The following is a 13,094-nucleotide window of genomic DNA, read 5'->3' on the forward strand; positions in this document are numbered from 1 at the left end:
ATGAAGACTTATTGATGTTCATGACAGGTGTTATGTCATGTTTATGACAGTGTCATGACAGTCTTATTCAACCCCTTTCAAATAAAGTGTTACCGATTTTTTTCTTCAAACTTAATGCTTTAATGAGAAGTGTACTTCCATTTAGTATGGCCATGAACATCATGTTAATTAGAGGCTTTAAATGGTTGATTCGAATTTGTTATACAACATGCAGCTGTAAGTATTTCATGAAAAGACTACTATGGTTTGCAAAAGTTTGATTTTAAAGTTAATTTGTTATAATACGGAATGATTATAACAAATCCCAAGAAAAGAACTAGACATATATTTCCATATCTATACGCTAGTCACTTGAACCTTGTTGACAAAATCCTGCTACTATTCCAGCTATTTTTAACCCAGCTGAACTATCATGGTCCACTCAGTTGTTCCACAAATTTGTCACTACAGCCCTTAGGGGGTGATAATGCAATTCAATGTCCCCTCAAGGACAGAAGAGGAAAAGACGAACTGAAGAGTAAGAACAAAGAGATTTCCCACCAGGTTTTGTGTCTTTCCCTGAGAGAGAAATTATCCACAATGGGGAAAAAAGCATAATTTATTGTCACTGGTAATGTTTTCTTTAACTGGTGTGTGTTTGGTGCCACTTTGTGACTGGGGTATTTTTTAACTGTCTGCACACACAGTGAACGTGGTAACCAGAGCTCGGGTCGCACACAGACCTCGACAGAAACTGGGAGGAAGTTTCTTGAATATTTAGTGCAATTCCCTTAGCAAGTTGCAACTTGACCAAACATCCTTTAGTTTCGTCAAAAATCTTGTGACTGAAAATGCAACTACTCTGTCTAGCAGAATTTGTAGAGCTAATTTGTTTTGTTGTTATTGTTGTTGTTTTTTCTTAAGAATCATCTAGAAGCTTCCAATATATTTCAGAGCATGGCTATGAAAAGGTCTCTCCACAAACTGAAGGCCCCACATACTTGGGCGTGCTTCACTCCGCAGAGGTTAGTGTTTATCATTGTAGGCGGACTCAGATCCTACACAAAGGAAACATCCACACAAAGGAAAGTTTTTACGGGCTTGTATGCATACTCAGTTTCGCACAATAAACTGCTCCACAGGAAACAGTGTTCACATCACAACACTGAGCTGATAAGGTTGATACTCACCCACTAGCTTATCAAACTTGTTAATATCCTTTTCCTTAGCAAGTTGCAGGAAATGAAAGAATTTGTCCCAAGATATGTATGCTAACAGTACACTTGACCATGAAATCTCAGCCGTTTGTGGACAGTGCATGGAGTCCATACAGCTCACAGAATACACACAATATCCCCGAGTATGTGGGGCCAAAATCTTAGCTTATTTCATTGTATTTCCAAGCCAGCTGTAACATGTGTTGGATATTATTGGCTCACAGGAACCCCCTTGGATAATAACTTTTCAACTTTAAGATACTGATTTGATTATTACATCCATTTTGCCCAAAGCACCAGTAGTGGCAGTGAAACAATCTCACAGCATGTTGCTACCACCACCGTTTTTGACAGTCAGTACACGGTTCTGAAATTTAAAGTGACACTTTCCGTTTTGACTCTCTGTAAAGTGCTGCTAGCTGTCCAGAAGTCTCCTATGGAGTCCAGAATGTCCCAAAAAAAATTTGAGTTTTCATGAATGAAGCCGGCTAAGCAAGAACTAAAGGAGGCGAATCTGGCTGGGACGTATAAAATATGTGTTGGACATCATATGTGTTGGACATCATAAGAATAAAATGTAGCAGAGGTGTGTGACATCAAAAAACTTTGCCTCTTTTTTTCTGTCTGTACAGTTCAGAGTCACTCAGAGGCAAAACAGCAGCAGGTTGTTTTGCTGCAAGACATGAGCTTGAGATAAGCTCATGTCTTGAGCTTATCTCAAGACATGAGATAAGCTCATGTCTTGTGACATGAGCTTATCTCTTATCTGACCAAAAAACATTCTCTTGAAGGTCTTTGGCTTCTCCATGTCAGTCAAGTCTAAAGGTATCAGTTTTGAAGAAGGGACTTTTTTCAACCACAGCTTCCCAGTCCACAGGACGTAAACTTCTCTTCGCAGTGGACGGTGACACCAGTATTGCAGAAGATTCCAGTTCATAACAGGCTTGAGAGTTGGTGATTGCTGTATTGTTCCACACAGCAATCACTAATAAATTTGCTCTTATTTGAGTCAGGCAGTTTTGCTGTTCTTCTAGACCTAGCTAAAGTGGTGACACATGTCCTAATACTAGCATCCAGCTCTGTGAGCTGATGGTCTACAACTATTTGGAAAAGGCTTCAAAAGACTTCCCCAACTTTATCAAATCTACAGTTGTCCATTTTAGGTCTTCATTAAGTTCTCTGGACTTTCTAATTGTTCTACGTGTTTGCCAGTCTAGAGGGTCCTGTGATCAAAGTCGAACTGTCAATACAAGGTCACACATTTGCGAAACATTTGTTCTCACACACACACACACACACACACACACACACACACGCACACACACACACACACACACAGATGGTACGATCAAATGAATTCTAGCTCCAGATACTAGCTGCAGTCAGTCCAGATCATTGACAACAAAGTGAAAGGCCTTGACGTGTGAAGTTTAAAGGCATTGACAATCATTCAGCTGCACTTTACCAAAAGACTCATTTACAGCTATATGTATGACTTTTGCATCCTGAAGAAACCATTCAAAAAAATTAACAAAAATACTAAATTGACATGACATTCATACGCTTGATGATTGTATACAAGCTGTATTTCAAAACTGTTCAGAATGTTGCTGTAAGATTGTTTGTTCCCCCTAATGAAAAAAGTATACTTTAGTATATTTCAAACATTCACTTGTGAAAGTACATTTTATACATAAGTATTAAGTGTAACACCTATAAATATATATGAAGTATACTAAAAGTATGCTTGTACCAATTTTGAAATTATAACTTTAAACACACTTAAATATAATTGTACCAAAATACACTTTTAAGAAATATATTAAATAAAAGTATACTTTAAGTGAACAAAATATGTATTTACCCAAGTGTAAATATACACTTGGTCAAGTGTATATTTAAGATATTTAAAATATCTCTCAAAGATATTTTGTGTATATTTTAAAATATATGCTCAAAATAGAATTTTTTAAAATTCACTTAACACTACTTTAAATTATTAATTTCAGTAAGTTTTAAATTACATCTCAATGTATATTTTAGGCTAATAAAGTATGCCTTTTTAGGTGCCTTAATAATCTTTTACTATTTTTTGTTAAAATTGCAAAAAATGACAAAATGATAATCCTATGTAATGTTGTTGGGTACCAGGTTGTGGGGTTAGTTTTGTTTTCCTTTTCAGCATCACCGACTATCCAGAAGAGGGCGCCAGTGGTTCGGTTTTGTCAGGAGGGTGCTGACAAGTTCAACAGGACGCACCTGATTGATATCATCATCACCTCCCAGGAGGAGTATATTAGCAGCGGGCTTCTAGCACTTCTCTGCCAGAGTGTTTGTGTTTAATGGTACATCAGGCCCCTGAGTCACCATTCAGAGTAGCTTCTAGGTTTCTTCGTGCAGTTTTTGATCAGTCTCTTGTCACTCTTTTTTTTCAGGACGCCTTCAAGTGTCCCTGGAGAAGTTTCCCCAAGTCCTACTAGCTTTGGATTACCCTTTGAAAACTCCTCTCTAGCTGGGAGCTTGCTTCGCACTGCTGGTCCTCTACGCCTCCACTCTGATCTACCTGTCCACCCTCCAACGCCACGTCCGTCGTCAGCCTTCCAACGTCCGCTTCTCTAACTCCATTACTTGGAACCACTCCCCTCCACAGCTCCAAAGTTCTCTACTACGAGTAAGCACTAAACTATATTCCAGGAGTTTGGTCATTCCCCACCGTCATTCAACTCACCATCTCCCCTTTCGCTTGCAGCTGCTCCGGAGTTCCTGGTCGCTGTCACCCTTTCAGTAGCTCTGTCAAATCACTTGTACATATTGTAAATAAACTATTGCATTTATTTCTCCTCTCTGTGAGTGTTCCTGCATGTGGGCTCGAAGAATAAAACCCACCATGACAGAACACTCTGGCCAAACCGAGAACCCAGCAGGAACAATCCAGAGAGCCCTTCAGCAACAACAGGACTCAATTCAGAAACATGAGTCTGCTCTTCTAGAACTGGGTAACCGTCAGAATGAAACAAACTGCCAATTAGCTGAACTAACCAGTTTTCTCCGTGATCGTTTCCAACAGCCTTCTGCAGTCTCGTCAGTCCAAGACCCAGCAGCACAGACGGCACCGCCTCTGGCTCCCACCTCTCAAGCTCCGATCCAGTCCACCTCTTCCGACTGTCCTCTGCCTAGTCTGCCCAGGTTTGATGGAGACCCCCGAAAGTTCAGGGGATTCCTAATGCAATGCAATATCCAATTTAATCACACTCCCCATAGATTTGTCCATGACTCTTCAAAGATTTCATGTATAATTGCACATCTCTCTGATCGAGCTCTGGATTGGGCAGAAGTAAAATTCTCCTCTTCTACACAGTACAACTGCACCTTTGACTTTTTATCTGAGTTCAAACAAGCATTCAACCAAGACACGGATAAAGCTCTCTTCTCGTGATCTATTAAAGTTGAAACGGGGGCAACAAACCATAGCCGAGTTTTCTATTGACTTCCGTATTCAAGCTGCAGCCTCAGGGTGGAACAGCATAGCCCTTAAGAGTGTATATGTAAATGCGGTAAATGACGCAATCAAGGATGAACTAGCTACCCTAGATGAGCCAGCTTCTCTGGAGGATTTGATCAAATTATCGATTCGGTTGGATAACAGAATTCGATCCCGAGCAAAGGAAAGAAATAGTAGAAATCCTCCATCTCGGTGGTCATCTGTCTCCAGTCGTGTTTTCTCAGCAGAGAACCCCCCGCTGAGTTCAACTGAACCAGAACCGATGCAAATTGGTCATACTCGGTTGACCCCGGAAGAAAGACAGCGCAGGCTAGGGTTTGTCTTTATGGCGGGGAAGCCGGACACTTGATCGCTCAATGCCCCATACTGTCAAAAGCCCAGGTCCACCAGTAACTGCAAGGGAACTCACGGACCATCAGGTAATCACCGACTCACCTCGCCTGCTAGTTCCTGCCTCTCTCCTGGTTAAGAACCAGTCCATTACTTTGTCGGCCTTAATAGATTCTGGTTGTGAACGCAATTTGATAGATGCCAATTTTTGTCTGCAGATGGGCATTGAAACGGTTCCTCTTCTCTCTCCCCTTCGTGTCTCCGCTCTTGATGGCAAAACGCTGCCTCTTATTACACACCAGACTAAGAACCTACAACTCACAGTCTCTGGTAATCACACAGAGTCCGCTTTGTTTTATGTTTTTCCTTCGGTTAGCTCGTCATTGGTTCTAGGGTTTGAGTGGCTCCAAATACACAATCCTAATATAAACTGGTCCGACAGACGCATTGAATCTTGGTCTCTAGACCGTCATTCCTCCTGCCTACGTTCCGTCTAACCAGTCACCGGCAGGTCGCCATGAAGCAGACCCAATTGACCTTTCCACCGTACCTGTTGAATACCATGATTTGGCTCAGGTCTTTAGCAAAGCTAAAGCTCTGTCTTTGCCCCCTCACAGGCCATACAATTGTGCCATAGACCTACTACCCGGAACCCCCCTGCCCAATAGTCGTCTATATAACATATCTAGACCAGAAAGGGAAACCATGGAATGATACAAGAATCTGTCGCAGCAGGCCTAATTCGTCCCTCGTCATCCCCTTTAGGGACAGGTTTCTTTTTTGTTGGAAAGAAAGATGGCTCTCTAAGGCCATACATTGACTATAGAGGTCTTAACCAAATCACCATTAAAAACAAGTACCCACTGCTACTCTTATCCTCAGCTTTCGAACCAGTCCATGGGGCCACTGTGTTTACAAAGCTTGATTTAAGAAACGCCTATCACCTACTTCGCATCAGAGAGGGAGACGAGTGGAAGACGGCTCTCAAGACCCCTATGGGTCAGCTTGAGTATTTGGTTATGCCTTTCGGGCTAACTAATGCCCCGGCCTACTTCCAGGCACTGGTGAATGACGTTTTAAGGGATTTTTTGAACGTTTTTGTCTTTGTCTACCTTGACGATATCCTGATTTATTCCAAGAATCTGCCCAAACACAAGAAACATGTCCGCCTGGTCCTTCAGCGCCTCCTCGAGAATAAGTTATTTGTGAAAGCAGAGAAATGTGAATTCCACCAACCTTCGGTCACCTTTCTGGGCTACATTCTTGAGGGCGGACAGGTAAGACCCACTGAGGAGAAGATTAAGGTGGTTTTGGAATGGCCTACTCCTGAGACCAGAAAACAGCTACAGAGGTTTCTAGGTTTTGCTAACTTTTATCGACATTTCATACGCAATTACAGCCAGACTGCCCAGCCTTTAACTGCGTTGACCTCCACCAAAACCCCATACCGTTGGTCTCTGGAAGCTGAGGCAGCTTTCAACAAGTTGAAAACTCTTTTCGCTAATGCTCCTGTCCTCATCCAGCCAGATCCCACTAAACAATTTACTGTAGAAGTGGACGCCTCAGACTCGGGTGTGGGAGCTGTGCTCTCTCAACTCTGACCAAGATCATAAAATCCATCCTTGTGCCTTCTTTTCCCACAGACTTTCCCCGGCAGAGAGAAACTACGATGTCGGGGACCGTGAGCTGCTTGCCATAAAGCTTGCGCTGGAGGAATGGAGACACTGACTGGAGGGAGCGGAACATCCAGTTGTCGTATGGACGGACCATAAGAATTTGGCCTACCTGCAGTCCGCTAGGAGGTTAAACCCTCGTCAATCCCGGTGGTCTCTATTCTTTTCTCGTTTCAATCTGTCAATCTCTTTTCGTCCAGGCTCCAAGAACATTAAGCCAGATGCATTGTCTAGATTATATTCACCTGATGACTCTGAGAAACTCCCAGCGCCTATCCTTCCCCCCAGCTGATCTGTGGCTGTGGTGACCTGGGAGATTAAGGACTTGGTTAAACAAGCACAGCAATCTGAGCCAGGTATAGGTCCCCCCGGCAGGATCTATGTTCCCTCTGTTATGCGAGCTTGTGTAATCGCTTGACTACATTCCTCTAAGTTTTCGGCCCACCCCAGCATTAGTAGAACCATAGCCTTAGCTTCTCGTCATTTTTGGTGGCCATCCCTTCACAAGGATGTGAAGGAGTTTGTTTTAGCATGTTCCATTTGTGCCCGTTGTAAACCCACCCATCAGTCTCCAGCTGGTCTACTGCAACCGTTGCCCACACCTAAACGGCCTTGGTCCCACGTAGCAGTGGATTTTGTCACCGGCCTCCCTTCCTCTAACGGGATGACCACTATCCTTACTATTATTGATCGGTTTTCTAAGGCCTGCCATTTGGTTCCTCTGAGAAGATTGCCATCGGCTTTCCAAACTGCTCAGCTCTTGGTCAAGCATGTGTTCCGTTTGCATGGTATTCCCCATGACATCCTGTCAGACCGAGGTCCACAATTCTCGGCGCAAGTGTGGAGACATTTCTGTTCGGCGTTGGGGGGCCAAGGCGTCACTTACATCTGGTTATCATCCACAGTCCAACGGCCAGGTCGAGCGCATGAACCAAGAATTTACTATACTAAAGCATACTTTTTTTTTTTACTTAGGTTAGCTCCAGTTCATACTCCAGACCAGATGGTGGAGGTATTGCACACTTTCATTTGTTTTTTAAAAACACCATAAAGAGAAGAAAAGCCTTGAATCCAGGAAAGACAACAGACTCTGTTCAAATTTGCCATTTTTACTCGGATAATACTGCCTTAAAAGTAGAGAGGGCCTTGATAGTAGTTTTGTTTTTTTTTTTACTTTATTTACAAACAAACACTATACAATTGCATACATAAACGTGCTCAAGGTGCTGGGGTAACAAATCCATAAATTCCATCAGAAGAGAAAAGGAAGAGAAAAAAACTAAAATTACAAATCAAATTCATCACTCAAGTTTATAAGTTTCATAGCTTTAGAGTTGGTGCATATTTTTAAAGATTCTAAAAAGCATCTTACATAAGCTCTAAAGACAGTGAGGTTGGGTTTGTTTTTAGCAAATTTACAGGCATGNAGGTCGAGTGCATGAACCAAGAGATGGAGGCCACTCTCAGGTGTCTCACCGCGTCCAACCCCGCCGACTGGAGCCGTTGCCTACCTTGGGTAGAGTATGCCCACAATTCTCACACTTCCGCTGCTACTGGTCTGACCCCTTTTGAGATATCTCTAGGCTACCAACCTCCTCTGTTTCCTGCTGATGAGGCAGACATTGCAGTCATGTCGGTCCAACACCATATCCGACAGTGCAAGGCCATCTGGGACAAGACTGTCGCTGCCCTTAATCGCACAGCTGAGCAAAATTGTCGCTGGGCCGACTGCAAGAGGAGGGCTGCACCTACCTACGAACCAGGTCAGAAGGTTTGGCTCTCCACTAAGGACATTCCATTAAAATCTGTTTCCAGGAAGCTGACCCCCCACTTCATTGGACCATATGTTATTGAGAAGGTCATTGGTCCATCTGCCGTCCGCCTGTGCTTGTCGACTTCCCTCCGTGTTCATCCTACTTTCCACATTTCTCAAGTCAAGCCAGTTCACTCCAGCCCGTTGTGCCCACCTGAGGAGCCTCCCCCGCCCCTGGGAGATTGACGGCCACCCTGCGTATACTGTCCGCCGGATTGTGGATTCTAGCTGGCGGGGCAGTATTTGGTAGACTGGGAGGGCTACAGCCCTGAAGACCGGCTATGGGTACCCGGTTCTTTTATTTTAGATCCCTCCCTTATCACTGATTTTCGTTCCTCCCAACCCTCTGGTTCTTCTGGACCGCCGGGTGGCGGTCGTTGAAGGGGGGGGGTACTGTTGGGTACCAGGTTGTGGGGTTAGTTTTGTTTTCCTTTTCAGCATCACCGACTATCCAGAAGAGGGCGCCAGTGGTTCGGTTTTGTCAGGAGGGTGCTGACAAGTTCAACAGGACGCACCTGATTGATATCATCATCACCTCCCAGGAGGAGTATATTAGCAGCGGGCTTCTAGCACTTCTCTGCCAGAGTGTTTGTGTTTAATGGTACATCAGGCCCCTGAGTCACCATTCAGAGTAGCTTCTAGGTTTCTTCGTGTAGTTTTTGATCAGTCTCTTGTCACTCTTTTTTTTTCAGGATGCCTTCAAGTGTCCCTGGAGAAGTTTCCCCAAGTCCTACTAGCTTTGGATTACCCTTTGAAAACTCCTCTAGCTGGGAGCTTGCTTCGCACTGCTGGTTCTCTACGCCTCCACTCTGATCTACCTGTCCGCCCTCCAACGCCACGTCCGTTGTCGGCCTTCCAACGTCCGCTTCTCTAACTCCATTACTTGGAACCACTCCCCTCCGCAGCTCCAAAGTTCTCTACACAAGTAAGCACTAAACTATATTCCAGGAGTTTGGTCGTTCCCCACCGTCATTCAACTCACCATCTCCCCTTTCGCTTGCAGCCGCTCCGGAGTTCCTGGTCGCGTCACCCTTTCAGTAGCTCTGTCAAATCACTTGTACATATTGTAAATAAACTACTGCATTTATTCCTCCTCTCCGTGAGTGTTCCTGCATGTGGGCTCGAAACATAAAACCCACCATGACAGTTGTTTAACAAATTACCCAATCCATTTTCAGATGTATGATGTAATGTCTATAAGTCGGCGTCATTCCCAGGTGAAATAAAGTATATTTCAAACATACTTAAATTGGTGAAAGTACATTTTAAGTATACTAAGCATTAAGTGTACTACCTATAAATATATCTGAAGTATACTGAAAGTATACTTGTACCAATTTTGAAATTAGAACTTTAAACATACTTAAACATAATTGTACCAAAATACACTTTTAATATTTTAAATAAAAGTATACTTTAAGTGAACAAAATATATATTTGCCCAAGTCTAAATATACACTCTCAAATATATTTAAAATATATTTTGCGTAAATTTAAAAATATATGCTCAAAATAGAATTTTTAAAAATTTACTTAACACTACTTTAAATTATTTTCAGTATGTTTTAAATTACATCTCAGAGTAAATTTTAGGCTAATAAAGTATGCCTTTTTAAATTTTCTTTAACCAGGTGAACCCCATTGAGATCCAGATCTCATTTTCAAGAGGGACCTTGGCAGAAGTCTGCAACACGCAGCAACCTAATTACAAAACAAACTAATTAATGCATATGCAGAAGTATGTCTTATAAGCACCTTTAAAGTGTGTTTAATGTAATATGTAGGCATACTTTTTAAGTACCTAAAAAGTATGAAGTTTTAAGTGCCTTAATAATCTTTTACTATTAAAATTGCATACAATAAAAAAAATGATAATCATGATGTAATTTTTAAGAAAGTACCCAATCCATTTTCAGACGTGTGATGTAAAACCTTATAATCAACGGCATAAGCTCCAGTTGGTACTCCAGACCAAATGGTGGCGGTATTGCACACTTTCATTTTTTTTAAACGCCATCAAGAGAATAGGGTATATGCCACGGACTTCCGTTTTAGCACTTCCGCATTTTTTTTCCACATAGCCTGTTTCCGGTGCACAGGTCACTCTGTGTTAGAGATGGAGTTTTTCACTTGGTCCTTGCTGGATTTGCCCACAGTAACCNAAACTAAAATTACAAATCAAATTCATCACTCAAGTTTATAAGTTTCATAGCTTTAGAGTTGGTGCATATTTTTAAAGATTCTAAAAAGCATCTTACATAAGCTCTAAAGACAGTGAGGTTGGGTTTGTTTTTAGCAAATTTACAGGCATGTATGTGGAACTTAGCCAACAGAATAAGAAAATTTATAATATAATCTTTCCCAGACATAGTATTATTGGAAATACCAAATAAAACATGTTTAACATTTAAAGGAATAAGTACATTACATATCCGACTAAAGAAAACATTGAAATCACACCAAAAGGTTTCGCTAAACGAGCATTCCCAAAAAAGGTGGGTTAATGTTTCTTGTTTGATGTGACAAAAGGAACAGAGAGGATCAATATTTGGAATATATTTTCTCAGTACTGAGTTTACAGGGTAACACCTGTGCAAAATTTTAAGAGATACCTCACGTACTTTGTTTGAGATTAAAAAAAAATTCTTGGCAATAACCGTGTTTGTTCCCAATCAATATCTGAATAAAGATTGTTCCAAAAAAATATAGAGGCAGGTTTGCTTATGCTATTCCTTTGGATTATTTCTCTAAAATGTTTATTACTGGTTTTGATACTAAGGAACGATTCTGGATTACCAATAAATAACTCTGGAAAAGTGGAATATCGGAAATGGACTCTACTTGAGGTTGAAATAAGAAATTTCAAACCTGCTGGAATAGCATCGAAAACAACCGCAAATTCTTTAGGGGTTACAGGGAAGTTATATTTACAAAATTCACTATAATTGAACAGTTGACCATTCTCGTTAAACAACTGTTTTACAAATATAATATCATTATCCACCCATTCTTAAAGAATAAGGATTTATGCTTGAAGCAAATATTTTGGTTATTCCAAATAAAACAGTGATGAGGGGAAAAGTTATGTTTATAAACTAATGTCCAGGATAGAAGAAGTTGTTTATGGAAGCTAGATAAATTAACAGGGAGCTTTTCTATTTTGAAGTTACATCTTAATAAAAAGTCTAGGCCACCCAAGGATTTAAAGACTTGTGACGGAATCCAATGCCACATTGAAGTAGGATTTTTCAGATATCTTTGGATCCACCTAACATTGAAAGTAGAATGTAGGGTATTAAAGTCCAGCACATTGAAACCCCCTGAACTTAGTTTATTGATCATAACATTCTTCCTAATGAGATGGAGCTTTTTTTTCCAAATGAAATCAAAGAGTATTTGATCAATTTTAGTGCGGAGGCTGTTTGGGACATTAAGGGCTGAACTGGCATAGACAAGACGAGACAATCCTTCGGTTTTGGCCAACAGGATTCGGCCAGTGATAGTCAGGTCTCTCTGTAACCATAGATTAAATCTTTGTGGACAAGAAAGTATAATTGAATCAAAGTTTTTGCTAAACCTTGCTGTTTGCTCTTTAACTATAGTTACTCCAAGATATTTGACTTCAGACTTCACAGGAATTCCTGACAAAGAAAATTCATTACAACTGCTGATTGGAAGAAGTTCACATTTAGATAAGTTAAGTTTAAGACCAGAGGCTACAGAAAATTTATTTAAAAGTTTAAGAGCAACATCAATTTGAAATCTATCTTGTAAAAACAAAGTTGTGTCATCAGCTAGTTGACTTAAGAGTATAGTTTTTTCTGCAACCGAGATGCTTTTGAGATCACTATTCTTAATAAAAATAGCTAAGATTTGAATAGGGAGAAGGAACAAAAAAGGTGATACAGGGCAACCCTGACGAATCCCACGTTCTATGTTAAATCTTTTGGTAGTTCCATGAGGTAATTGAGCTATTTCCATAAGCATAAAGAGTGCGGATTGATTTTTGAAAGTTCTCTCCAAAACCAAATAAGCTGAGGGCTTTGAAGATGAATTCATGTTCTATAGAGTCAAATGCTTTTTGAAAATCTAAAAATAAAATAAAGCTGTTAGCTGAAATCATTTCTGGATAGTCTAAGATATCAAGAACCAATCTTATGTTATCTATGATATTCCTTCCAGCCATAAAGCCGTTCTGAGACTCCTCTATAATATCACTGAGAACTTTTTTGATTTTTTTCGCTAAACAACTGGCTAAAATTTTATAATCACTGTTAAGTAAAGAGATGGGGCGCCAATTATCCAAGATTAATTCATCCTTCTGAGGTTTTGGGATTAGAGTAATTAAACTTTGAGAGAGTGAAGGGGGAAGTCTTTCATTACTAATGCTTTCAATAAACACAGAATGTAAAAATGGAGTGAGTTCTTCTGAGAACATCTTATAAAGTTCTGATGTAAGTCCATCTGTACCAGGGGATTTATTGGATTTTAGACTATTAATAACTTCTTTAACATCGTCAGGCGTGATAGGAGAGTCACAAAATATTTTGTTTTGGTCACCAATTGATTTTGTGCCACTT

At 40.9% G+C, this 13,094-nt stretch overlaps 1 protein-coding gene and 1 long non-coding RNA gene across 5 annotated transcripts in view; one reads left to right on the forward strand and one right to left on the reverse strand.

Moving 5' to 3' along the window:
• crtc1a (CREB regulated transcription coactivator 1a) overlaps positions 1-13,094 on the reverse strand; it is a 59,574-nt gene that overhangs the window by 35,064 nt on the left and 11,416 nt on the right. The gene's annotated exons all lie outside the window — the stretch shown is intronic.
• LOC107833168 (uncharacterized) lies at positions 3,341-8,592 on the forward strand. Its single transcript, XR_001658882.1, has 2 exons — positions 3,341-7,618; positions 8,131-8,592. It is a non-coding gene; the product is annotated as an uncharacterized LOC107833168 (long non-coding RNA).

The sequence above is a fragment of the Poecilia formosa genome, unplaced genomic scaffold, assembly GCF_000485575.1.
Source record: "Poecilia formosa unplaced genomic scaffold, Poecilia_formosa-5.1.2 Scaffold338, whole genome shotgun sequence".
NCBI lineage: Eukaryota > Metazoa > Chordata > Actinopteri > Cyprinodontiformes > Poeciliidae > Poecilia > Poecilia formosa.